Raw genomic sequence first — 26388 nt, 5'->3', positions numbered from 1 at the left:
GGACCCGAATGGAGCCGGGCGGACCCGAACCTACCCAAGACCCGACCGCGCCCCTCCCGCTCCCAGAGGCCCCCGCGGCACCGGAACCGCGGCCGCAGGGGATGGGGGTGCGGGGGGGTGGTGGTATTGAGGGATGGGAGGGGGGAGGAGGAAGAGTTGGGGGAGGAGGAAGAGTGGAGGGAGAGAGGAGATGGGGGTAAAGGGAAGGGGGAGAAGACAGAGATGGGGGAGAGGTAGGAGGGGAGGAAGGTGGGGAAGGGAGAATTCCAGAAAGGGAGGGGGCGTGGGTGGAGGTGGAGAAAGGAGGCTGTGGCCCACCTTCTGCAGTCTTCTGGGCTGGACTGAGGGAGGATCCTGGGCAATTTTGTTGAGCGTGATAATCATGCTGAATTGTAGAAAATTTGTAAAGCATAGAGATACAAACCAGAAAATAATAAGAAAAAAAAAGTATTCATTCTTCTTATTTTGAGTTTCCTAAGTGCCAGCTCCTGTTTTGGGCGTTTTATGACTTAGGAACGTATCCAATCCTTACAACCATTCTACTTTCCAGATGAGGACAGTGGTGCCGACAAAAGAGGTGGCACAAGGGGACAGTGGGGGAGCTGGGGTAGGAATCAGGGCTCCTGGCTGGGCCTGTTACACCATAAACCACAAAGCCAAGTCCGAAAGCATTTGCTCAGTGTCTCAGTGGCCACAGAAATGTAAACAGCAGCTAGTCTTTTTTTTTTTTTTAATTGCAGTATAGTTGATTTACAATGTTGTGTTAGTTTCAGGTGTACAGCAAAGTGAATCAGTTATACATATACCTATATCCACTCTTCATTTAGATTCTTTTCCCATACAGGTTATTACAGAGTATTGAGTAGAGCTCCCTGTGCTATACAGTAGGTCCTTGCTAGTATTATATTATATATATAGTAGTGAAACAGAGGCTAGTCTTAAGGGGTGATTAATGACTTTAAATATTTTATTTGAGACAAATGTAGGTTCACCTGCAGTTGTAAAAAATACAGAAACCACCGAGAGAGATCCAGTATACCCTTCATCTGGTTCCCCCAGATGAAGGTGAAGTCTTGTGTCACCAAACCAGGTTCATTTGCCCAAGGCACAGCAAAAAGTCAAGGTTTGCAACAAAGAAAAGGTTTATTCAGAGGCAGCTGGCGAGGAGATGGGAAAACATCTCAGATCCACCTCCCTGAGGCGAGAGGGGTGAGATATTTATGGGTTAAAGAAGCAAGGTGATTTTAGGCATAGGATAAGGTATTGGAGGTAGGGAAAAGGTGAGGTAATCTGTGTTCTGTGCAGGCAAATCTGAGTTACATGCTTCCGAATGGGATGCATGTCCCAAGATGGAGGCACTCAGTAGGACCTGAGGGAGGGGTTTTTGGCCCTCTGATGTCAAAAGTTTGTTCATCAGACACATCAGGCCTTTGTAAAGGCCCAGGTGTAGGGTCAGTGGTCCTAATCAGTCTTAACTGGCTTGAGCTTGAACTGGACACAGCTCAGTCCAAGTTCCTGGAAAACGACTTGGGCAAACGTCTTACTGTATAGGCTACGTGTCGCTTGGAGCACATGCAAATCTTCTGTAACGAAAATTAAAGTGAGCTTGATCAGTGAAGGCTGGTTACAAGTGGAGGTGGTTTTAACAAGCTGTAAGACAACGTCAAGAATTTCTGTTAGGGGCTTCCCTGGTGGCACAGTGGTTGAGAATCCGCCTGCCAGTGCAGGGGACACGGGTTTGATCCCTGGCCTGGGAAGATCCCACATGCCACAGAGCAACAAGCCTGTGCGCTACAGCTACTGAGCCTCTACTCTAGAACCAGTGAGCCACAACTACTGAGCCCATGTGCCATAACTACTAAAGCCCATGCGCCTAGAGCCCGTGCTCCGCAACAAGAGAAGCCATGGCAATGAGAAGCCCGCGTGCCGCAACTAGATAAAGCCCATGCGCAGCAACGAAGACACAACGCAGCCAAAAATAAATAAAATTTATTTTAAAAAAGAATTTCTGTTAGTCACCAGTTTCTGTTAACCCTATAAGGGCACGGTTTCACTTGCAAAGTCACAAATAGGATACAGACATGAATATTGTCAAGATACAGAACGTTTCCGTCACCACTAGGATCCCTCAGGTTGCCCTTTCATAGCCACACCCACTTTCCTCCATACCCCATCCTTCCTTAACCCTTGACTATCGCTAATTTTTTCTCCATAATTTTATCATTTCAAAAATGTTATATCAATAGGTATTTTTTTTTCATTCAGCGTAATCCTCTGGAGATCTATCCAAGTTGTTATTTGTATCAATAGTCATTACTTTACTACTGAGTGGTAATCCATGGTAGGGATTTACCACAGTTTGGCTACCACATCTGGGATGTTTCCAGTTTGGGGCTATTCCAGTTACAATTTTCTTTTCATTTCGGTAGGTACACTTAACATAAGATCTACCGTCATAACAAAATTTTAAGTGTACAATACAGTATTGTTAACTAGAGGCACGATGTACAGAACACTAGAACTTAATCACCTTGCCTAAATGAAACTTTATACCTGTTGACCAGTAACTCCCCATTTCCCCTTCCCTCAAGACCCTGGCAACCACCATTCTACTCTCTGCTTCCATGTGTTTGACTATTTTAGATACCTCATATAAACGCAGTATTTGTCCTTCTGCATCTGGCTTATCTCAGCACAACGTCCTCAAGCTTCACCCATGTTGTAGCATATGGGAGAATTTCCTTCTTTTTTAAGGTTAAAGGATATTACATTTTATGTGTATACCACATTTTCTTTATCCGTTGATTCACTGATGGACATTTAGGTTGCTTCCACCTCTCAGCTATTGTGAATAATGCTGAACAATGGAGTGCAAATCATCTATTTGAGATGCTGACTTTCGAATACCCAGAAGCAAGAAGTGAGATCATTAGGTATTTCTAATTTTTTTTTGAGGAAACGCCATACTGTTTTCCATAGTGGCTGCACCATTTTACATTCCCATCAGTAGGGTACAAAAGTTCTGACTTCTCCACATCCTCTTCAATTTTTTTAAAAAACAATATTCATTCTAATAGGTGTGTGGTGATATCTCAGTGTGGTTTAGATTTGCATCTCCCTGATGATTAGTGATGCTCTTTACCTTTACATGTACCTGATGGCCATTTGTATGTCTTTTTTGGAGAAATGTCTATTTTATTCAAGTCTTATGCCCATTTAAAATTATTTTATCTTTTGCTATTGAGTTGCAGGGGTTCCTTACATATTTTGGATATTAACCCGTTATCAGATATTTGGTTTGCAAATATTTTCTCCCATTTCATAGGTTGCCCTTCTACTATTAATTGTTCCTTATTACAGGGTTTCGTGTGAACCTAAATCTTCATTTCTCTGGGATAAATGCCCAGGAGTGCATTTCTAGGTCATATGGTATTTGCATTTTTAGTTTAGTTTTTTTTTTTTTTAAACAAACTGCCAAACTGTTTTTCAGAGTGGTCATACCATTTATATTCCTACCAGCAATTTATGAGATATCCAGTTTCTCCAAATCCTTGCCGATATTGGATGTTGCCATTATACATATACATATTTTATTTTAGCCATTCTGATAAGCGTGTAGTGATATCTCATTATGGTTTCTTGTTTTGTTTTGTTTTTGTTTTTACTAATGACTTTACTTTTTAGAACAGTTTTAGGTTTACAGAAGAATTGAGCAGATAGTACAGAGTTCTCATACACCCACCTCCCTGCACCCAATTTTCCCTATTAGTAAACACTTGCATTTAATGTGGAAGATTTGTTACAATTAATGAACCAATATTGAAACATTATTACTAACAAAACCCCATAGTTTACATTAAGGTTGCTCTTTGTGTTGTATACTTCTGTGGTTTTGGAAAATGCATAATAATATGTATCCACCATTACAGTAGCATATATTTCAGTGCCCTAAAAATGTCCTGTGCTGCACCTGTTTGTCCTCCTCCATCTTCATGAACCCCGTAGTTTTTCTATCTGCATAGTTTTGTCTTTTCCAGAATGTCACATAGTTGGAATCAGACAATATATAGCCTTTTTCAGAATGGCTTCTTTCACTTAGCATTTAATATGAACTTAAAGTTCTCCATTTCTTTAGCTCATTTCTTTTTTAAAAAAATTAATTTATTTTTATTTCATTTTTACTTTTGGCTGCATTGGGTCTTCGTTGCTACACGCAGGCTTTCTCTAGTTGCAGTGAGCAGGGGCTACTCTTCTTTGCGGTGCGTGGGCCTCTCATTGTGCTGGCTTCTCTTGTTGTGAAGCTTGGGCCCTAGGTGTGCAGGCTTCAGTAACTGTGGCATGTGGGCTTCAGTAGTTGTGGCTCACGGGCTCTAGAGCAGAGGCTCGGTAGTTGTGGTGCACGGGCTTAGTTTAGATGCTCTGCAGCATGTGGGATCTTCCAGGACCAGGGCTCAAACCCATGTCCGCTGCACTGGCAGGCGGATTCTTAACCACTGCACCACCAGGGAAGCCCCTGGCTCATTTCTTTTTATCACTACATAATAATCTATTGGTTGTGCCGCAGTATGTTCATCCATTCGCCTACTGAAGGACATCTCGGCCGCTTTCATAAAACTGCTGTAAGCACCCACATGCAGCTTTCTGTGTGGACATGTTTTCAATTCATTTGAGCTAATACCTAGAAGTATGGTTTCTGGACAGTGTTTAGCCTTTTAAGAAGCTGCCAAACTGTCTCCCAAAGAGCCTTGGTCTCCAGACCCTTGTTCTTCTTGTTAGACTTATTGAGGCGACATTTTCAGGATATCTAAATTTTAGTTCCCCAAAGAAGGAAATACTCAACAGATTAAAAAAAAAAAGTTTCAATGGGTAAGTTTACATAATTGATTGATTTTTATGGACCCCCCCCCCCACCAAAAGCCCTACATCTGTATTACGCATTTTCAAAACAAGATGTACTTTCTAAATTATTCTGACATTTTGATGTTCACATTCATTTTAAGCCACTTATGCCTACTTAACTTGTCGAGTCACATCTTCTCCCTTTTGGTCACCTTCCCTTTAAAATTATTCAGAATTTGATTAGAGTCTCTCACTTCCTCTGAAAACACTGTATCTTAAAATGACAACAATGGTACTAGAATCTCAGGAATACTGGCTAGAAGAAATCCTCAGCGGTGCTAGCGCCAATGTGAGTTACTCTGGATCGTCTGTAAATCAGACTGTCTCCTTTTGGGAACCGTATTCAAAATGTTTAGTAACAACAACTGCGGCCCACAGATGACCACTCACTGGCCTTATGAGGAATGTTCCAGAATGATCCATGAGGTACATGCACTCTGAGTTCTAGGCTCCTTGGATACAAGGAGCACCAACACTTCCTGTGAAGGCCATATCTGGAGCGAGCGGTGGGAATTTTTCCTGCTGTAATCTAGAAATGTTGATTCCCTCAACTTACCATGTGGCTCCTTGTCATCTCCAGACCAACTTCCGATAAAGGTCAAGGTCAGTTCTTCTAGGGCTAAACTGCCAGAAACTTTTCTCAATTGTCACTGTAACTTCTCTCTAGTACCTCTGATGTCTCTCCCTCTTCTTATAAGGTTACCAGTTCTTTCAGATTAGGGCCCCACCCTTATCACTTCATTTAACCGTAATTCCCTCCCCCAAAGCCGTCTCTCTCCATATACAGTCACATTGGGGTTTAGGGCTTCAATATGTGAATTTGGGGGTGGGAGGGATACAATTCAGGCCTTACAACCACTCCACAACAAAATACGGAATTTAACCAGCATCGCACCTTAGCAACCCATAAAAGGAGTCTCTCACTTTGGTTTTAAGCGATCTTAACCCTATGACTTCAAACAGTATAAGACATCTTTCAACAATATCATACAAAGACCCTTAGTTGCTAGTAGTTCAGAAAGTTCAAGATTTGAGTTTTAAATTACCCAAAACAGCTACTGGCATCATAGACACTCTTTGGACTTGGCATTCCTCTTCCTCTTGAAACTGTCATTATTCAGGACTCTAGACCTCTATTCACCTCAGGCGACTACAACTAATAATAATTCACTTGGGTGTTTGCCCAGTGCACACCACGAGTTGTTACTTTCCTAGGCTAGGAAAGAAACAGGAGTCTCACTTGCCCCATCTCACCCAAACACCGATCCCTAACACCTCCAATATTCCAAAGATTCTATTGCCTATTACATAATCTTCATCCCAAACTCTGACTTGGTTAAGTTTCTTTAATTGCAAGCAAACAAGCAAAAAATGAAGTACTGAGAGGATGGAAAGTCGTTTAAGGAAATGCAGCCTTGGAAAGCACAAAAACTAGGGTGGCTCCAAAGATCACAACCACAAGGGCACCAGCATCATCCCTTTAGGGAACAGATCCTTCTCCCTTTCAAGTTCCAGAGAGAATGTGATTGACTAGGTCCCTCAGAACTGTAAGACAGGGTATGGCCAGTTACTCAAAGAAAAAGAGAGAGTGTAGTCAAAAGAAGGAGGCAAGGACTTCTCTGGTGGCACAGTGGTTAAGAATCCGCCTGCCAATGCAGGGGACATGGGTTCGAGTCCTGGTCCGGGAAGATCCCACATGCCGTGGAGCAACTAAGCCTATGCGCCACAACTACTGAGCCTGCGCTCTAGAGCCTACGAGCCACAACTACTGAGCTTGCATGCTACAACTACTGAAGCTCACGCACTGAGAGGCCACACTCCGCAACAAGAAGCCACCTCAATGAGAAGCCCGCACACCACAATGAGTTGCCCCCACTTGATGCAACTAGAGAAAGCCCGAGCGTAGCAACTAAGACCCAACGCAGCCAGAAATAAATAAAATTTAAAAAAAGAAGAAGGCAAGGAAATCTGGGCAGAGGAAAACAGAAAAACATGTATTTTTGGTTTTATTTTTGATATTATGATTATGAATTTATACTAGAATACAGGTCTGAAAAAATTCTTTTCATTTAATATAGCACAACTATCTTTTATGGCTATATACACATTTATAGTTTTTCAACAGCTGCATATAATTCTATTCAAAGAATACAACATAATTAACTTACCCATTTGCCCATTACCCTAAGTTACTAAGAGTTTATCATTAAAAATGTTTCCCAGGCTTCCCCGGTGGAACAGTGGTTGAGAGTCTGCCTGCCGATGCAGGGGACATGGGTTCATGCCCTGGTCCGGGAAGATCCCACATGCCGCGGAGCGGCTGGGCCCGTGAGCCATGGCCACTGGGCCTGTGCGTCTGGAGCCTGTGCTCCGCAATGGGAGAGGCCACAACAGTGAGAGGCCCGCGTACCGCAAAAAAAAAAAAATTTCCCATTATACATTTACCTACCTGTGTACACTTTGGTTTCTGAGGAATATTGATTCGAATGGTCTATACATACAGCAATTCATATAACAATGGAACTGTCTTGTTTTTCACACATTCACCAAAACTGGATATTATCACTCTTCTGTTATTTAAAATAAATCTATTGGGGGGAAAAGTCAATGTATCATCACTTTATTTTGCATTGCCTTGATTACTAATGATAGTGGGTAATATTCCTTAGCTGTTTTTATTTCATCTTCTTTAAAGAGGCTGTCAGCTCTGTCCATGTTTCTGAGTTGCAGATGTTACTATTACTGATTTGTAAAAATATCAGGGATCATTGCCCTTTGTCATATTTGTTGCAAACATTTTCAGCCTCTCATTTATGTTAACTTTGATGTTTTCCACGCAGACGTGTTCCTCAGTTTAATGTCAGCTCCTGGGTTATGTGTAATGCTTAAGAAGGTCTGCCTCAAGCCAAGGTTATAGAAATATTCTAAATTTTTCTTGTATTTTAATATTGTACCTTTAGATCTCTAATCTGTCAGAACTTCATCAGTGTGCAAAGTATAGATCTATGTCTTTCCAGAGAGCTAACTGTCCCAAGGCCATCTGATCAATCCGTCTTTGCCCCACTGAAATGAAAAATCCTTTTTACCATATATAAGGGCAGTCAAAACCCCTTACATGCTCTGGATAAGATCGTCCACCTCCTAGCCTTGATGCCGAAGTAAAGAGGAAGCCCCAAAGCTCCATTTTCCAGTGTCCTCTGGATAAGAGCTCCCATCACACGGCCACAGGCAGCAACCAAGAGGAAACCCGAGAGCTCTGGGTACTCCAGGTACCTTCAGGTGTAGGAGGTGCTCCAGGTAAGTATTCTCCTCTAGGTGTAAGAGTATCCACTAAAGGGCAGGGGATCTCGTTTTGGGTGATGAAAATGTTCTAAAATTAACTGTGGTGATGGTTGCACAACTCTGAACATACTAAAGTCATTGAATCATATACCTTTCTTTTTTTGGCTGCGCCGCACGGCTTGCAGGATCTTAGTTCCCTGACCAGGGACTGAACCCAGGCCATGGCAATGAAAGTGCCGAGTCCTAACCACGGGACCACCAGGGAATTCCCTGAATCATATACTTTAAGTGGGCAAATTGTATGGTACGTGAATTATCTCAATAAGACCACTACCAAAACAAAACAAAACCCAAAACAAAACTTTCCACCAGCCTCTAAAGCACGATTGACAAAGAGTGAACAGAACTCTCATGAACCTTGTTAAGCCATCAATTCTCCCTTCCTGCAATACTCAGAGCATCATAATTATCTGCTTTGAGACTGTCATGATTATTCTCATCGTGCCCTTTGGGGCTGAGTTTTTTCTAGTTCTTCCCTAGTCCCTTGGTTCTAATGCCCATATGTTCTGGGGGAGTAAAGCACTCCCTCCCAGCACTCCCTGACTCCCTCTTTAGATCATTTCTCATCATGTACAAGTATGTACATGTCACATACTTACTATATAGTATTTCAATTTTTAGTTTGTCTTCTCCCACTAGATCTGTGAAGAAAAACGTTTTTGTACATTTTGCACCTCGCTGTATCCCCAGCACCTAAAACAATGCCTGTAACATTAGTAAATGCTCCATTAAGGTTAATTTAATGATTACTACAGTACTACACTCTTTGCTATATCACAGTACTATCTAGATGGTCAAAATGAGCTTGTCAACTTACAAACACATAGGGACTCTTTTTGGACTATCAATGAATTTACATATTTAACTTGGGGAGAAATATCTTTGCCAGACTGAGTCTGTCTATACAGAGACATGTCTAGCTTTTCATTTACTCCGTTTTTTAATATTTAAAAAATATTTAACTTTTGGGCTTCCCTGGTGGCACAGTGGTTGAGAGTCCGCCTGCCGATGCAAGGGACACAGGTTCGTGCCGCAGTCTGGGAAGATCCCACATGCCGCGGAGCGGCTAGGCTCGTGAGCCATGGCCGCTGAGCCTGCGCATCTGGAACCTGTGCTCTGCAACAGGAGAGGCCACAACAGTGAGAGGCCTGCGTGCCGCAAAAAAAAAAAAAAGAAAAAATTTAACTTTTAACATCCACATTCATAAGCCAACTGCAATATGTATGTTCTCCTGTTTTGGTATTAGTCTTGTCAGGCTTATAGAACAAGATGGGAAGCTTTACTGTATTTATTTTATGCTCTAGAACAATTAAATATCACAGGACTTGTTTGTGATGCTTTTCCACAGGTGAAAGTGTTGAACTACCTTTTGTAGTTTATTTCATGACTATTAACCTATTCAAGTTTTCCAGCTTGTTCATTTTAGTTCATTTTTAATACTACCCCCTAGTTAGTCCTACATTCTACCTTTTGTTCTAACTGGCCTATTATCACTTGTAAGTGCCAGGTGAGGTGAGACTCTCTCATCAACAATGCTAGACGTCATTATACTTATTCATAGAGGGAGGTGCAAGCCACCATGTTACCTTGTATATCATACAATCTTTCAATTCTGAATGTGTTCATTTTTCCTACCTATCAGGAGAGTAAAGAGTTCTCCATCTACTCTAAAATTTGTAGGCTTCTTAGTCTTGACCTACTGGTTCATTACACTTGCAGCTGAACATAACTGTAAGGAAAACTCTACCTTAATGGCATTAATTATAAGCCCAGGAAGGTATGCTAAACCCTTTAAGTGGGTTATCTAACATATTCGTCAAAACAAGTGTTTCAAATGGAAAAGTAACATGAATATAGTTCTTTATTTTTAAAAGATTAAGCTGGCTACAGTGCTAAAAATGCACTTGAGGGAAGCAAGAGGGAAAATGGTTGCAACGCTATGCAGAAATCCAAACGAGATGGTTGCATCTTTGACCATGATAATGGCACGAGTTGGAAAGAAGTGGATAGATAGATTTAGAATATTGAAGCTAGAGGACCTGGTGGTATGCAGGTGAAGAGGAGGGAATAATTGAGGATGACTCTCCGGTATGAATTCGCTGATGGTGAGCAAGGTGTACACTCTGCCTAAAGGCTTTTCCACATTCTTTACATTCATAGGGCCTTTCTCCAGTATGAATTCTCCTATGCAGCGTCAGATGGGCAATCTGGCTGAAGGCTTTGCTGCATTCCTTACACTCATACGGTTTCTCTCCTGTGTGAATTCTCTGATGCAGAGTAAGGGATTTACGATGGCTAAAGGCTTTCCCACAGACGTTACATTCATAAGGTTTCTCGCCTGTATGACACCTTTGGTGACAGATCAGGGATGCCCTCTGTCTGAATGCCTTCCCACATTCAAGACATGCATACGGTCTTTTGCCAGAGTGGAGCCTCTGATGTTGAACAAGATAGGAGCCATCACTAAAGGCCTTCCCACATTCAATACATTCATAAGGCTTCTCGCCAGTATGAACTCGCTGGTGTTGAATAAGGTGTGCAATTTGACTGAAGGCCTTCCCGCATACCTTACATTCGTATGGTTTCTCTCCAGTGTGTACTTTCTGATGTTGTGCCAGGTGTGCATTCTGGCTGAAGGCTTTGCTGCACTCCTTACATTTGTAAGGTTTCTCCCCAGTATGAATTCTCTGATGATGGGCAAGGTGCGTGCTCTGCCGAAAAGCTTTCCCACATTCCTTACATTCGTAGGGTTTCTCTCCAGTATGAACTCTTTGATGAAGAGTGAGTGAGCCACGATGGCTAAAGGCTTTCTCACAGATATTACATTCATAGGGTTTCTCTCCTGTGTGAATTCTCTGATGGACAGTCAGGGATGAGCCATGGCTAAAAGCCTTCCCACACACATTACATTTGTAAGGTCTCTCTCCAGTATGAATTCTCTTATGCTGAATAAGTCCTATATGATCAGTGAAAGCCTTCCCACAATCAATACAATCAAAGGGTTTCTCTCCAGTGTGACAATACCTCCGATGACGTATAAGAGAAGCGTTCTGCCTGAAAGCTTTCCCACAATCAATGCATTCATAGGGTCTTTTCCCAGAGTGAATCCTTCGATGATGAGCTAGAGATGAACAATCACTAAAAGCTTTCCCACATTCGATACATTCATAGGGTTTCTCTCCAGTATGAACCCTCTGGTGTTGAGCAAGATGTGCAAGCTGGCTGAAGGCTTTATGACACTGCTTACATTGATAAGGTTTCTCTCCAGTATGAACTCTCTGATGTTGAATGAGATGAGCATTCTGGCTGAAGGCTTTCCCACATTCAGTACATTCGAAGGGTTTTTCTCCTGTGTGGATTCTCTGATGTTGAGCAAGGTGGGCACTCTGGCTAAAGGCCTTCCCACATTCGATACATTCATAGGGTTTCTCTCCAGTATGAATTCTTTGATGAAGAGTAAGAGTTGAGATTTTGCCGAAAATTTTCTCACAGTCATTACATTTCAAAAGTTTCTTTTCTCCATAGACTTGCTTGTGTTTTTTCACAAAGGAATGTGCTTTTAAGCTTTTCTTATCTGTGTCAAAATTATATATTCTCTCTTCAATAGGAAATACCTGTTTTATATAAGATAATGTATTCAGATGAAAAACTGTCCCAGATTTGTTACAGTGGTCTCCTTTCTCAATAAGGGTACCTATATGACTGACTGTCTCTTGCCTAAAACGTGTCTTCTGACTTACCAGCTCCCTCTCAAACAGGTCGTCACGTTTCCAGTTTTCCCCTAATGTGGAACATTTGAGGTCACAGCCTGTAAGCCTTTCCATTATCATTGCCTGGGACAATTTTTCCTCATAGATGTCCTGGTTTGGAGATAATTCCTTTCTCATCCATACATACTCCAAGTCTGAAAGATATTAAGAAAGCAAACGTCTCCCTTATTTAATGCCAAAAGAATGGAAACTTCCAAATGAAACCATATGAATCAAAACAGTTGCTGAAGCCCACAAAGGTACATGTTTTTGACAGTTCTTAAAGTTAAGCAGCGTGACCACCCTTGCGTTTCTTGAATAAACCCTCCTTGGCTCTGGTATATTATTTCAACATGACTTTTTATTTAAGATATTGCACCAATATTCATAACTGATTTTGTCTGTAATTTCCTTTTTTTGGGTGCTGTTTTGGCAATATTTTGGTATCAAATGTTATGCTGTCTTCATAAACACATTTTTTATAGCTCTCCTTTTTATTCTGTCATGGAACACTTTAAACAATGTTGATATTGTTCCTTACAGGCTTTATAGAATTTATTTGTAAAACTATTTGGGGTTGTGGCTTATTTTCTTGGGGGAGGCAGTTCTTAGATGACTTTCAACATTTCTTCAATGGTAACCAGTCTGTTTAAATTTTCTATCTCTGGTGTCAGTTGTGGTTATTATATTTTCGTAAAGTATCATCCATTTCATCCAGGTTTTCAAATTATTTACAGAGACTTGCATTCCAAAAATAGATCCGTATGATTCTCTTATGTACTTAGGTGTCAGTGGTCATTTACCATTATTTCTTTTCTTGTATTTTCTTTGATTTGTCTGGATAGTTTATACATTTTATTGGTTTTCTAAAGAAGCCTATGTTGGATTTATTTTCATTAGGTCTAACTGTTTTCTGATTCATTTATTCCTACTTTTATCTCTAGCAGTATAAATCACTATATATAACTTATTTCAGTCTCCTTGAGATTCATTTTGTTCTTTTTCTAATATCTTGAATTGGATGCTTAATTCATTTTTAAAAATTATTTATTAATGTACACCATTAGGGCTATAAGTGACCTACCAACGTCCACTTCTTAAAACTTTGAGAATTGAAAGCAGGAAAAGGCCACACTACAGGCCGCAGAATAAACTAACCTCCTCACTTGAAGCTCATTTCCCTGCAATATATGTCTATAGGCTATTATCTGGCTTTCTAAACCAGAAAAACAGCTTTCAAGCACGACAGGGGAAAAAATTAATAAACTGAAGAAAATAACCTGAGTCAAAAATCCCAATAGGTAGGGTAAAAGTGGGAAGATGATGGACAAAGAGAGAAGAGGTAACATTAGTGGGCTAATTTCTTCATCTTTCATATCGGTATCAAAAGACAATGTTTTGAATCTCAAGTGGATGAATTTTAAAATACAAATTTAAAAATAGATGAAGTCATAAAGTTAACAGTTGTAGAACTAACACCTTTCCAATTGAAGGGGGAAAAAAGACATAAACAACAAAACAAAAAGAAACAACAACAATAAAAAATAAACACCAAAGAGAAAAATAGTTAAAAGCAGAGAGAACATAGCTATAATACTTGTTAATTTGGTAAGTCACATTTTAAAGAAAGGAAAATACTTAAACAAGTTTGAAAAACTAAACACCAATCTGTCTAAAGAACTCAGAAATGTTGGAAGTCAGGGATGATTACAACAATACAGTGCTTGAGCAGAAATAGGTAAACAGCAATGGAACATAACAGAGTTCAGAAACAGACTGTCGTATTTATAGGAAATCACTAAAGGTAAAGGTGGTATGTCATACCAGTGGGGAAGAAAAGATCCACTTAAAAAATAGTGTTAGAGGGACTTCCCTCGTGGTCCAGTGTTAAAGAATCCGCCTTACAATGCAGGGGATGCGGGTTCGATCCCTGGTAGGGAACTAAGATCCCACACGCCACAGGGCAATGAAGCCCACGTGCCACAACTACTGAGCTCACACATCTCAACTAGAGAGCCTGTGTGCCACAAACTACAGAGCCCACGTGCTCTGGAGGCTGCGCGCCACAACTAGAGAGAGAAAACCCACACACCACAACTAGAGAGAAGCCCGCATGCCACAACAAAAGATCCTGCATGCCTCAATGAAGATCCCACGTGCTAGAAGAGCCTGCGTGCTGCAAATTGCAGAGCCCACGTGCCCTGGAGCCTGCACGCCACAACTAGAGAGAGAAGGCCTGCATGTCACAACTAGAGAGAAGCCCGCAAGCCACAAATATCCTGCATGCCTCAACAAAGATCCTGCATGCTGCAACTAAGACCTGATGCAGCCAAAAAATAAACAAAATAAATAAATAAATGATAAATAAAATCTTTAAAAAACATAGTGTTAGAACAAGAAGTTTCGATTTGGGAAGGACTTTGAGAGGTATTTTCCAGCAAATATTAGAGGGAAGAAACACCTTTAGGATAGTTTTCCCAGCTCTAGTTATCCTGCATTTACCTGTGGGCAGCCTTCTTGTTATCTCTCCTTTCATCATCCAGGGCTCTTTATCCTGCTCCAATAAGGAGATCACATCTGGTTTAGAAATGCAAAGACCTGCATATAAGAGGAAATAAGAAAATTAGCTATGCTGTGAATATTCCAGAGCTATGACACAGTCTAAATGGTATTGAGAGAAGAGAAACATTGTAGGAAAATGCTGATAAAGTCATGAAAGGATACTGAAGTGGAAAGACTCCTAGGGGGAGGTGGAGGGAGGAATATACTCTTACCCAATGAAGCCAGGTTCCTATAGTTCTCTAACATCACCTTCTTATACAAAGTTCTTTGAGCAAGATTCAGGCATTCCCACTCATCTTGGGAGAAGTCTATGGCTATATCCGTGAAAGACACTGAATCCTGAAACGACACAAATATAATCTTGCTCAATCAGTGTTCATGCCCTGACTTAGCTGGCCTTAGGGTAAAGAGTTACGCTGTTCACATTTGGGAAAAAGAAATTGTGAGTAACTGCCCTGGGAGAATCTAAATGATCAAGGTCATGTAGTTATTTACTGAAACACTTTTCTGCCTATATTTATATATATTAAAAGAAAAAATATGAGCGATAACTCTCTATTCTTGAAGCATTTTATGGTGTGAGAAGACATTCTCAAATAAAAAAGAAAACACAGTATCATCAAGCACTAAATTATTTTATCTGTTAGGAGTTAGCTCACTTTCTACATGGAAAAACTAAAGAGCTCTGGGACTGCAATAGAAAGGTTCAAGGAATGATGCTGACCTGATGAGTATGACTTCAATCTCCACAACATACTCTAAGAAATCTTAGTGTTCTCGAGATATTAAGAGGTATGCCTAAAAAGAATGAAAGAAAAAAATGCCCAGCACTATTATTTTGAAAAACAAATAGATTAGGAGAAAACTCATTTGGCAAGTTATTTTTTGATAATCTGCTGAGAAGTATCAAGAGATGATATGAGGTAGGCACATGACAGGTAACCTGTGTTTTGTTACATGGGCTGAATTTCTAACCAACCATGAAGTGAGGCCAGTTCTATGGTTAATGGCAGATTTTTCATTTCTTCCTTTTTTTTTTTTTTTGTGATTTCACTTATACCAACATCTAAGAATGAGTTTTAAATAAAACCAGAGAAAAAGGTTAGATTATTATTCCAAAGAATTCAGACTCTGTCACTTACTAGCTGGGTGATCTTTGCCAAGTCAATTAACTTCTGTGTGCTTCAAGATTTCCCTCCTAAAAAAGTGGTAATAATTTTAGTACCTACCTCATGGTAGCACTGTGAGAATTAAATGAAGTAACAGGCACACTACCTGGCTAAGTACTCAAGAATTTTTACCTATGATAATTATGAAGGAGAGATGGGAAAGAAAGAAGAGCAGGAGGCCAGGAAGAGGTGATACATTTGGTTTATTTAGTATTTCAATAAACGTTTTACCTATATTTTATTTTACTAATTTCAGTAAGCTATAGTTGTTAAGAACATGGTCTCTGAAGCCAGATAACCTATGTTCAAATCCTGTCCGGCTCAGCAAACCTAAGCTATTAGTTTTGGTTTCAACTGTTGAAGATACTTTAAATACTTCTAAAGAACAGTCTATTGCATTTACATATAAATATTCACCATTTTTGTTGCACTTCCTTCATTCCTAATGTTCCAAATTCCCTTCTGATATAATTTCTACTGGAAAAACTTCCTTTTGTAATTCTTTTAAAAATCTGTCTATGAATTTTCTTAGTGTTCATTCACAAGAGAAACTATTTCACCTTCTTGAAGGCTATTTTTACTGGACACAGAATTCTGGGTTGACAGTTCTTTTCTTCGAGCACTTTAAAAAAGTTGTTCTACTTTTCTGACTTCTGACTTCCATGGTTTCTGATGAGAAATCCACAGTTATCCAAATCACTGTTGTCCTGTATGTTAAGCACTGTTTTTCTCTGGCTGCTTTTGAAGTTTTTTTCCCTTGTCTTCAGTTTCAGCAGTCTGATTATGACATTTCTGGGTAGGGATTTCTCTGGGTTCATCACATTGGAGTTTGATGAGCTTTATAGACCCACATGTTTATGTCTTTCACTGAAGTTGGTAATTTTTCAGCCATTATGTCTTCCAATACTTTTTCTACACTTCATTTTCTCCTCTTTTTGGGGGGATTCAATGATAGAAATATTAAACATTTTGGTATTGTCTTATAGGACCCTGAGGCTTTGTTCAATCTTTTTTCTCGCTGTTATTCAGATTAGATAGTGCCTGTTTATCCTCAAGTTCACTAACTCCTCTGTCATCTCCATTGTGCCACTAGTCCATCCAGTGAGCTTATTTTGGTTACTACATTTTTCATTTCTTGTTCATATTTTCTATTTCTTTGCTGAGACTATCTTTCCACTAGTTTCAAGAATGTTCAACCTTACTTGTTGGAGCACTTTTATAACAGCTGCTTTAAAGTCTTTATCAGATAATTCCAACACTGGTGTCACATCAACGTTAGTATCCAGTGGTGGCCTTTTCCCCTATGAATTGAAATTTTCCTAGTTTTTCATTAGTTGAATAATTTTGGATTATATTTCTGACATTCTGGATATTATGAGACTCTACGTCTTGTTTAAATTCTCTATGGAGAATGTTGGCTGACACTTTCTTCAGGCTGCAAGTTCTAACCAGCCTTCTGTGGGTGGTGGTTTCAACAGCAGTTCCATTTTCAACCCTGTGCAGTGATATTCACCTTTGTCCTACTTATGCACCAGTAAGTGGCCAGCCTGGTCTAAGGCCAGCCTGAGACCTTAGTTCATTCTCATAGACTATGGTATGCTCTTCAGGGTCAGACACATACACGAGCAGCTCAGAGTGAGCTGCTTAGATCAACAACTTGATGTGGGTGACTTCCTCCCTCTCTGGGATCTCTCCAGTACTTTGTTTCCCAGGGGGCTCCTCCTTTTCGTTCTCTGGCCAGATAACTGGGCCTTATTTATTCCATTCCATTGTGCACTTAGCACTTTATAAGGGAGATTTCTGCTCCCCTCCCCCTCATTCTGAGCATTAGATCCCTTTCCCACTTCTTGGGTCTAAACTAGAAAGTTTCTCCTGCAGTTCTTTCTATCCACGCCAATGCCTACTTCTGAGTTCTGTGCTTGTTGAATCCATGTTAAGAGATACTGGAAGGAAAAAAAAAAGGTAATCACACTGCAGGTCTGGTGGGACTTCACATTTTGGGCTTCTTTCCCAATCTGCCTATGTACTTTTTAGAGACTTCAAATTGCTTCTTCATGCATTCTGGAGCATGCATGCTTCATGCATGCATGCATCCCAGCTTTCAGTGGGAAAGACAGGTGGAGCGTGCTTAGTCCATTACCCAGAACCAGGACTCTCCCAAATTCAGTGCAAAATGTTGTTATTTTTAAAACTAATATTCCAAGGCTTCCCTGGTGGCGCAGTGGTTGAGAGTCTGCCTGCTTATGCATGGGATGCGGGTTTGTGTCCCGGTCCAGGAAGATCCCACATGCCACAGAGCAGTTAGGCCCGTGAGCCATGGCCGCTGAGCCTGCACGTCCGGAGCCTGTGCTCTGCAACAGTAAGAGGCCTGCGTACCGCAAAAAAAAAAAAAAAAAACACACACAAAAACTAATATTCCATTGGAAATATAAACATTCCAGATATTCAGTGCTTCTTGTGCATTAAACATCATATTGTAGTTCTTCAGTAGCACATATAGCTAGTGCTTATGTGCCAAGTACTTTTCTAAACACTTAAAATATATTGACTCATTAATACTCACAACAGTCCTATAAATTTGGTACTATTATTATTCCCATTTTACAGTTGAGGGAACTGAAATTAAGGTGATATGTCTAGTATATGGTGGAGCTAGAATTTGTACCCAGGCAGTTTGGTTCCAGAGTCCTTGTTACTAACCTTTATACCATACTCTGGCACTCTTAAAATATATTCTTCTGACCAATAACCATAATGCTTTTGTTTAAAATGTATATATGCTCTAAGAAACAAGTTTCATTGGTAGTACATGTTGTGGCATTAAATCTGTTTTTTTTTTTAAAGAAGGTATTTTGCTTTAAGTTGCTTATTGTGTCTTTGATGTAAAATAAAATAATTTTAATATTCTAAGTTGTTTTCATTTGATTAGATTTAAAAATTTATGTACCAATTTTTATAGTTTTATAATAATTAATTTGCTGGTGACACTTGTTCAGCAGTTGAATCAGAACATGAATTATAGTTCTTAAGGTTCTATTATTGGTCAATAAGATATTAATATTAAAAACATTCTGTGGCTTCCCTGGTGGCGCAGTGGTTGAGAGTCCGCCTGCTGATGCAGGGGACATGGGTTCGTGCCCCAGTCCGGGAAGATCCCACGTGCCGCAGAGCGGCTGGGCCCGTGAGCCATGCCCACTGAGCCTGCGCGTCCGGAGCCTGTGCTCCGCAATGGGAGAGGCTGCAACAGTGAGAGGCCCGCGTACCGCAAAAAAAAAAAACACACACACACACACACACACACACACACAAAAGCATTCTGGAGTAGAGTAAGTGTGAGAAACTCTAATCTGCAAGAAATGAAAAATTAGGAATTTAGTCCAAAGAAATCAGAGATGAGGGCAAAAATTCAAACACAAGGATGATAACTGCAACACTCTCTATTAAACAGTAAAATGTTGGCAACAATTTACCTATGGAACAACAAAGGGCTGATTAAATAGATTATGGTATTCATCCTAGAAAGAAAAAAGGATGTAGTACATTCCCTGGCATCTTAAGACACTATGGCTCCAGTCAAGTAGGGAGGGGAAATCTTGGTTTACTCTGGCGAAAATGTCACCCATCTCACCTGCGCTTGCAGATCTCCTCCACTTCCTTCAATATGCAACTCAGAAATCCCTTCCTCTGCGACTCAAGCCCTCCCAACGCCTCCTCCTTCCAACAGCGAGTAACATTGTGCAGGATTTCTCACGAAGGTGGCAAAAAAGAGCTAAAATATGCAGATTTCCTTCTGCCAGATTGTGGCCTATCACAGAGCTTCATCAGTACAGATGAAGGGGCACCTTTTTGTAATTCACCCAAAGGCACTCATCGGGCTATTAATGGCCCTTCCCCTCCACTCCACAGGAAGTCCACTCTCCACCTGCAGCACTGATCACACTGTAAAAATAAATGTTTGCTACCTTTTCATTTCTCCAAACAGATAGTAAGCTCTCTGAGAGCAAGGATGGGGATTTAGGGACTAGGCAGATCGTGGCTCTCAAATCTCCTCTAAGGACTGTATTTCTGTATTGTCAGATACTTACAAAAAAAAAAGAGTACAAGGGAAGGGCTCACAGTGGGTCATTTCTTGAGTGAAGAATAAACATTGAATAGGAAAAAGAGGAAGCTCTGTAAGAGTGTATTGGGCTGTTTGAAGCTACCTATAGCCCCATTACTCGTCAGAAAGAGAGGAAATAGGAGCCAGGCCCCAAAGTGGGACAATTTTCAGAAGGAAACAAACATTACCAAGTCCTGAAAAGCAAGGGAATACTAACCAGGGACATGGCTTTAAGAAGTTCAATTCCCATCACCTTCTCCTTTTCCTGGCTCCTCATGTGGAGAAGGGCTTCATCCTGAGAGGGCACAGCTGGGAGGAAGAGAAAGGAATGGTGAGAGACTAGTGAGAGACTCTAGGAACGGTGAGTAGCTCGAATAATCACAACCTAGAAACTTTTCCCTTCAGATCCCTCTGTTCTCACTCCCCTATTCCTACTCCACCCTCCTCTCACAGTCCAGGCACTCCCTGGGAAACCAATAATTTACAGCTGGGGTTCTGCTCTGCTCTGGATTTTCAGGCCGAGGACAATCTCTCTCTTGCTCAAAGCCACCCATTCATTAACAACAGAGATGTATTAGGAGTGCTGCATATATTCATACTCTGATGTGACCTTCACGACCTTCAGTGAAAATAGGGAATACTGTCACTGTTTCACACGTGAAAGCTCTGGGAAGTGAAGTCTTTTGCACAAGTCACACAGCTTGTAAACAATGGAGCCCAGTCATCAACCTGTCTGCGTGACTCTACCAGCCAAGTTATATTCTCAAGCAGACACCAGAATATAACAGAAAAACACCTCATGTGCAACTAACTACTCAGGACTTATAAAGAGCCTATCAGACTTGAAAAAAGCCGTCTTCCCCAGAAAGAGGTATTACCTTTGTTACAACAGAGTCCATGTGGCTTACGGATAGCTGGACCAAAAAACTGTCAGGAGACCCAGGCTCTCCTTTTCTAGCAAACTATAGCTCTGAAGTCCCTTGCCACCTCACCCCACCCCCAGCCCTCCAGCCAAGTTTCTTCTATCAGGAAGAGGATAAAAATATCTGATTAATTCTGGTTTCTTTCCACTAAACTCCACTGCTTTTTCAAAGCATTATTATAATGATGAATATAAGAATGAACACTTACGGAGCACTAGTTACTATGTGACAGGGACTACACAAAGTGCTTTAATGTGACAGGGACTACACAAAGTGCTTTACAGGTATGAGCTCACTTAATCCTTATAACAGTCCTATGAGGTATAGAATATCATCTTCATTTTACATAACAGAAACTGGGTCAGAAAGTTTAAGAAAAAAAAACTTGCGCAGTGGAGGTCTTGGGATCTGAACTCTTAGGGTTAGCTTCTTAAACTGTCAAAAGTGGTTAAGAATACCCACTTCAAGGGGATTACATGAGGGCCAGTACAGAGGGGGACTCTGGAGTCAGCCTGTCCTGGATGTGAATCCTGACTCCTCCACTTACTAGTGATTATTTGTCCTCTCTATGCGTCAGTGTCCTCATCTATAAAAAGGAGATAAGATAGTTTCCACCTCATAATGTTGTGAGGTTTGGTGTTAACATACCCAAAAGGTCTTAGAACTGTGTCTGGGCCACAGTAAGCACTCAGTAAATATTACCTATTGTTACTGCATGCAGTAAAACAAGCAAAGAACAATAGGGCTATAAGCAGTGCTTCTTTCCCTTCTCTCTCTCTCTTTACTCACTCTGGCTGGGGGCAGGGGTAGCGGGAGACAGAGAAGTGTGAGATAGAAATGGGGGAGTATTTTTGTTCATCTACTAAAAGGTGACTAAGCCATGGAAAGGCTGGGATCCCTCAGCACTTCCAGACGAAGCTGTGAATCTCGCCTTCCTCCCAAGTCGCATCCCACAGTGATAATGTAGGACAGGACTCTAACAGGTTAAAAAATAAAAATATTAAATACTGAGGTCCTCCTTGAACAGCAGCACAGCACTCAGAGGTAATGTTCTAATGGGGAATGCTCTCTCCCCTGGGTCCTTGGAGATACGCAGACAGACCTGGAAGGGGAGTGTCTGGTTAGGAGACTCTGGGCAAGTCAAGAACCCTCCTTGAATTCAGCTCCACACTCTGGCCCGAGATGGCCGTCCAAATCTTTGGACTTCTGGGTCCACCAGACTCTGAAGCCAGGGACATCCTCCTCCAGCACTTGGGCCCAGGAACAGCACCCCCAAACCTTAATTTTCACTCTTGCAGCCGTACCAAGGCCCTCTGCCACTCTTACCTCCATACTTAGTCCCGTGGACGTGAGTAGTGTCCCGACTTCCACACCATCCAGGTGGGGCAGGCAAGAAATGCTTCAGCCCTGTAAGGCCAACTGGCTCGAGGCAGGGGAACACAATCAGACTCACAGGTTGCATCAGACCGAAACTTTCCAGACCACCCAGTTCCAGAAACTGCCCTGGGGACTTTGAACCCAGTCCAGCCTTCCCGCCTTTCGAGGGGCGGGACTAACGGTCCCCCAGGATACCCGAAAAGACCACCAAATAAGGAATACCCTGCGCCCTCCCAGATTCAGCACACCCCTTTCCCTTCTTCCCCTATAAAATCTTGCCCAACCCTCGCCCGGGTGCGACTTCTCTGGCTCCTTTCTCTCGGACCAGTGAACCTCGCCCGGGAGCGCTCCCTAATAAAGCTCACTTGAAGCTTTCCCGTTTCGCGGTGCCGTTTGTTAAGATCCGACCTTACATTTGGTGCCGAAACCCGGGAGGGGTACCAAGCCCCGCGGGTTACCGCACGGGCCACTCCTCCCCTCCCCCAGGAGACAACCAGGGAACCTCTACTCATCCACCCGATCCGGCAGAAAACGGGGTAAGTCCCCCTCCCTTGTTCCCTCCGACCCTCAGAGTCCCTGCCCACCGGACTCCCTGTCCTTAATCGCGGCCTCGTCAGGGACTCCTCCGTTCTCTCTCCGGGCCTCGGGCAACTGCGGAGACGTCCCAATCGCCTGACCGCCCTCCGACCTGCCGTGAATTGGAGACTGAGACCAGGGACGCCTCTCTCCCTCTCCATTCACTCAGGGACAGACTGGGGGTCATGGGAACCTCACAATCGAAACCAGATTCTAAGACGCTCCTGGCGTGTCTCCTAGCCAATTTTACAGCCCTCGGTTTCTCCCAAGATATCCGTCGCCGACGGCTTATTTTCTATTCCACTGTGGCCTGGCCACAATATCCTCTAGACAATCAATCCTGAAGGGACTTTCGATTTTAACATCCTCCGTGATCTAGATAATTACTGCCGCAGGACGGACAAATGGTCCGAGGTCCCCTATGTTCAGGCCTTCTTGTATTTGCGCTCCCGCCCTTACCTCTGCGTCGATTGTTCCACTTCCCAGATCCTTCTTGCCAAACAGACATCTCCTGCATTCAAGCCCTTAATTTCCTTTGACGATGACCCCGCTCCACTAGCCGACCCACCTGAATCTCGCCTCTCCCCCCTCCAGAGCTCCTCTCCAACCTCCACCCTACCCTGAGGCGGTCCCTCCTCCTCCCGAACCTGCTCCGGCCCCTCCAACCCTTCCCCCGCCTCCCTCGACGGTTTCTCCTCCCACGCCCCTTGCTTCGCCAATTAGTGCACATACACGCTCTCACGACTCCCAAGATCCAAATCTCCTCTGCCCTCTGAGGGAGGTAGCAGGAGCGGAAGGATTAGTTAGAGTTCATGTTCCCTTTTCTCTCCAAGATCTCTCTCAGATACTAACCTGGCACGATATCTTTGTGATCCTATCTTCTACTCTGACCCCTGACAAGAGGGAAAGAATTCAAACTGCTGCCCGAAACCATGCAGATCAGGTTCACCTTCCCGACAACTCCATGCCTGTCGGAGCGACTGCCGTACCTGGCACCGATCCAGGCTGGACTTAACAGGATGGCCAAGATGGCCGTCGTAAGCGCGACCTCATGATCCAATGCCTCCTGGCTGGCATGCAGGCTGCCGCTCATTAGGTAGTCAATTTTGAAAAACTAAAAGAAATAACCCAAGAACCTAACGAAAATCCAGCTATCTTTCTCAATCGCCTTACAGAGGCCTTAACTCTCTTACACCCGGCTGGATCCCGACACCCCGGCAGGGGCAGCGGTCTTAGCCACCCATTTTATCACCCAATCAGCCCAGGACATCCGAAAGAAATTAAAACGGGCAGAAGACGGCCCTCAAACCCCTATTCGAGATCTGGTAAAGATGGCCTTTAAAGTCCATAATGGCCGTGAGGATTTGGCAGAATCCAGCCGACAGGCTCGGATGCACCAGAAGGTGGCCCTCCAAACCCAAGCTCTTGTAGCCGCCCTAAGGCCGGCCATCTCCCATGGATCACAGCATCCACGGGGTCCGCAAAAGGCAACCCCGCCGGGGGCCTGCTTCAAATGCGGAAAAGAAGGCCACTGGGCTCGCCAATGTCCCAATCCCCGACCACCTTCTAAGCCCTGTCCCAGCTGAGGGCTAACGGGCCACTGGAAGAGTGACTGCCCTACGACAGCGTCTCCACGCGGGGGGCAGGCCGACCCAACGGCATTACCACTCGAACTGCTGGGATTGGCTGACGACTGACGGCGCCCGGACTCGAAGACTCCCATCACCCTCGCCGAGCCCAGGGTAACGCTACAGGTAGCGGGTAAGTCCATCTCATTTCTGGTGGACACGGAGGCCACCTATTCGGTCCTGCCTACTTATTCCGGGCCGGTTTCTCCTTCCCAGATCTTGGTCATGGGTATTGATGGCAAACCATCCTTCCCACTCCAGACCGGTCCACTCCCATGTCATATCGAAGGATTCCCTTTTACTCATTCCTTCTTAGTCATACCATCCTGCCCAGTTCCCTTGCTAGGCCGAGATGTCCTTTTCCACTTAAGGGGCCTCCCTCCAGCTGATTAGACTTGACCCTAAGGTCCCCTCCTCCCAACTCCTGCTTCTTCTTCTCGGCCTGTCTCTAGAACCCTCCCCCTCCTATCCCCCTCTTCCATTCACACCGAACCCAATCAATCCCCAAGTCTGGGATACTTCTAAGCCCATAATAGCAACACACCATTCCCCCGTTCTCATCCGCCTAAAGGATCCCTCCAAATTTCCATCAATACCCCAATTTCCCATCTCTGAGACTCACCTTAGGGGCCTACAACCTATTATCACCAGACTCCTAAACCAGGGACTCCTCATCCCCACGGACTCTCCCTGCAACACCTCCATCCTGCCTGTCCGCAAGGCCTCTGGGGATTATCGCCTGGTCCAGGACCTCCGACTAATCAATGAGGCCATAATTCCTCTCCACCCAGTAGTCTGGATCCCTAATTTTGCTCTCCTCGCTAAACCCTTATATCTAGCCGCTAAAGAAAGCCCTCAAGGACCCCTCACCTCTTCTTCCGCCTTTCGACAGGCCTTTCTCACTCTCCATAACGCTCTGATATCTTCTCCTCCCATTTCTCTGCCCAACCCAAACCGACCTTTTCACCTTTTTGTGGATGAACGGGCCGGAATAGCCACTGGACTCCTTGCCCAGCCTGTAGGGCCTTCCTATCGCCCCGTGGCTTACCTCTCCAAACAGCTGGACCCAACCATTCGGGGATGGCAACCATGCCTTCGAGCCCTAGCAGCGGCAGCCAAAGTGACCAAACACTCAAACTGGCTCTGGCCCACCCACTAACCGTGTTTTCCTCCCACCGGCTGGTCGACCTCCTAGGCCACAAGTCTCTCTCCCTCCTGGGCCCCTCCTGCATCCAGGAGTTCCACCTTCTATTCATTGAAAACCCAGCTATTTCTCTTGATCTCTCCCCTCGCCTGAACCTGGCTTCCCTCGTGCCTATCTCTGGCACCGGGGGTTTTCCATCCCATTCCTGCCCTCATGTCATAGAACCCTTCAAACCACCAAGAGAGGGACTCTTTGACACCCGTCTTTCAAATCCGGACCGCACTCTCTTTGTGGACGGTAGTTCGATACTCGGTCCTGACGGATGCCGACGGGCGGCCTACGCGGTAGTAACCATCTCAACCATTATCGAGGCCAACCGCCTCCCAGAAGGGACAACCTCTCAAAGGGCTGAACTGAAAGCACTCATGCGGGCCCTCGACCTCTCTAAGGGCCAAAGGGCCATCTTTCTCCCTATGGTCGCAGGCATTTATTTCCCTCGCCTCTCTCGTTGCTGCGGGCATCGGGGGAGGAGCCCTAACACACAGTGTCTCAACATCCTGTGACCTAGAACAAAAACTCCAGCTAGCCATCGAGGCTTCTGCCGCCTCCATCACCTCCCTCCAGCGCCAGATCACCTCAGTAGCCCGAGGTGCCCTCCAAAATCGACGAGCCCTGGATCTCCTGACGGCCGACAAAGGAGGTACCTGCCTCTTCCTACAGGAGGAATGCTGCTATTACATCAATGAAACAGGACTCGTCGAAGACAACGTAAAAGCCCTCCATCGCTTAAGAGAAGAACTCCAACGCAAACACCAACAGTCCGCCTCCCCAATTCCCGATTGGTGGCGATCCACCCTCTATACCTGGCTAACACCAATCTTAGGCCCCTTAATTCTCATCTGTATCTTGCTCACGTTTGC

The sequence above is a fragment of the Phocoena phocoena genome, chromosome 20 (assembly GCF_963924675.1).
Source record: "Phocoena phocoena chromosome 20, mPhoPho1.1, whole genome shotgun sequence".
NCBI classification, from domain to species: Eukaryota; Metazoa; Chordata; class Mammalia; order Artiodactyla; family Phocoenidae; genus Phocoena; species Phocoena phocoena.
The sequence above is the reverse complement of the archived record's forward strand: the minus strand, read 5'-3'. Positions refer to the sequence as shown.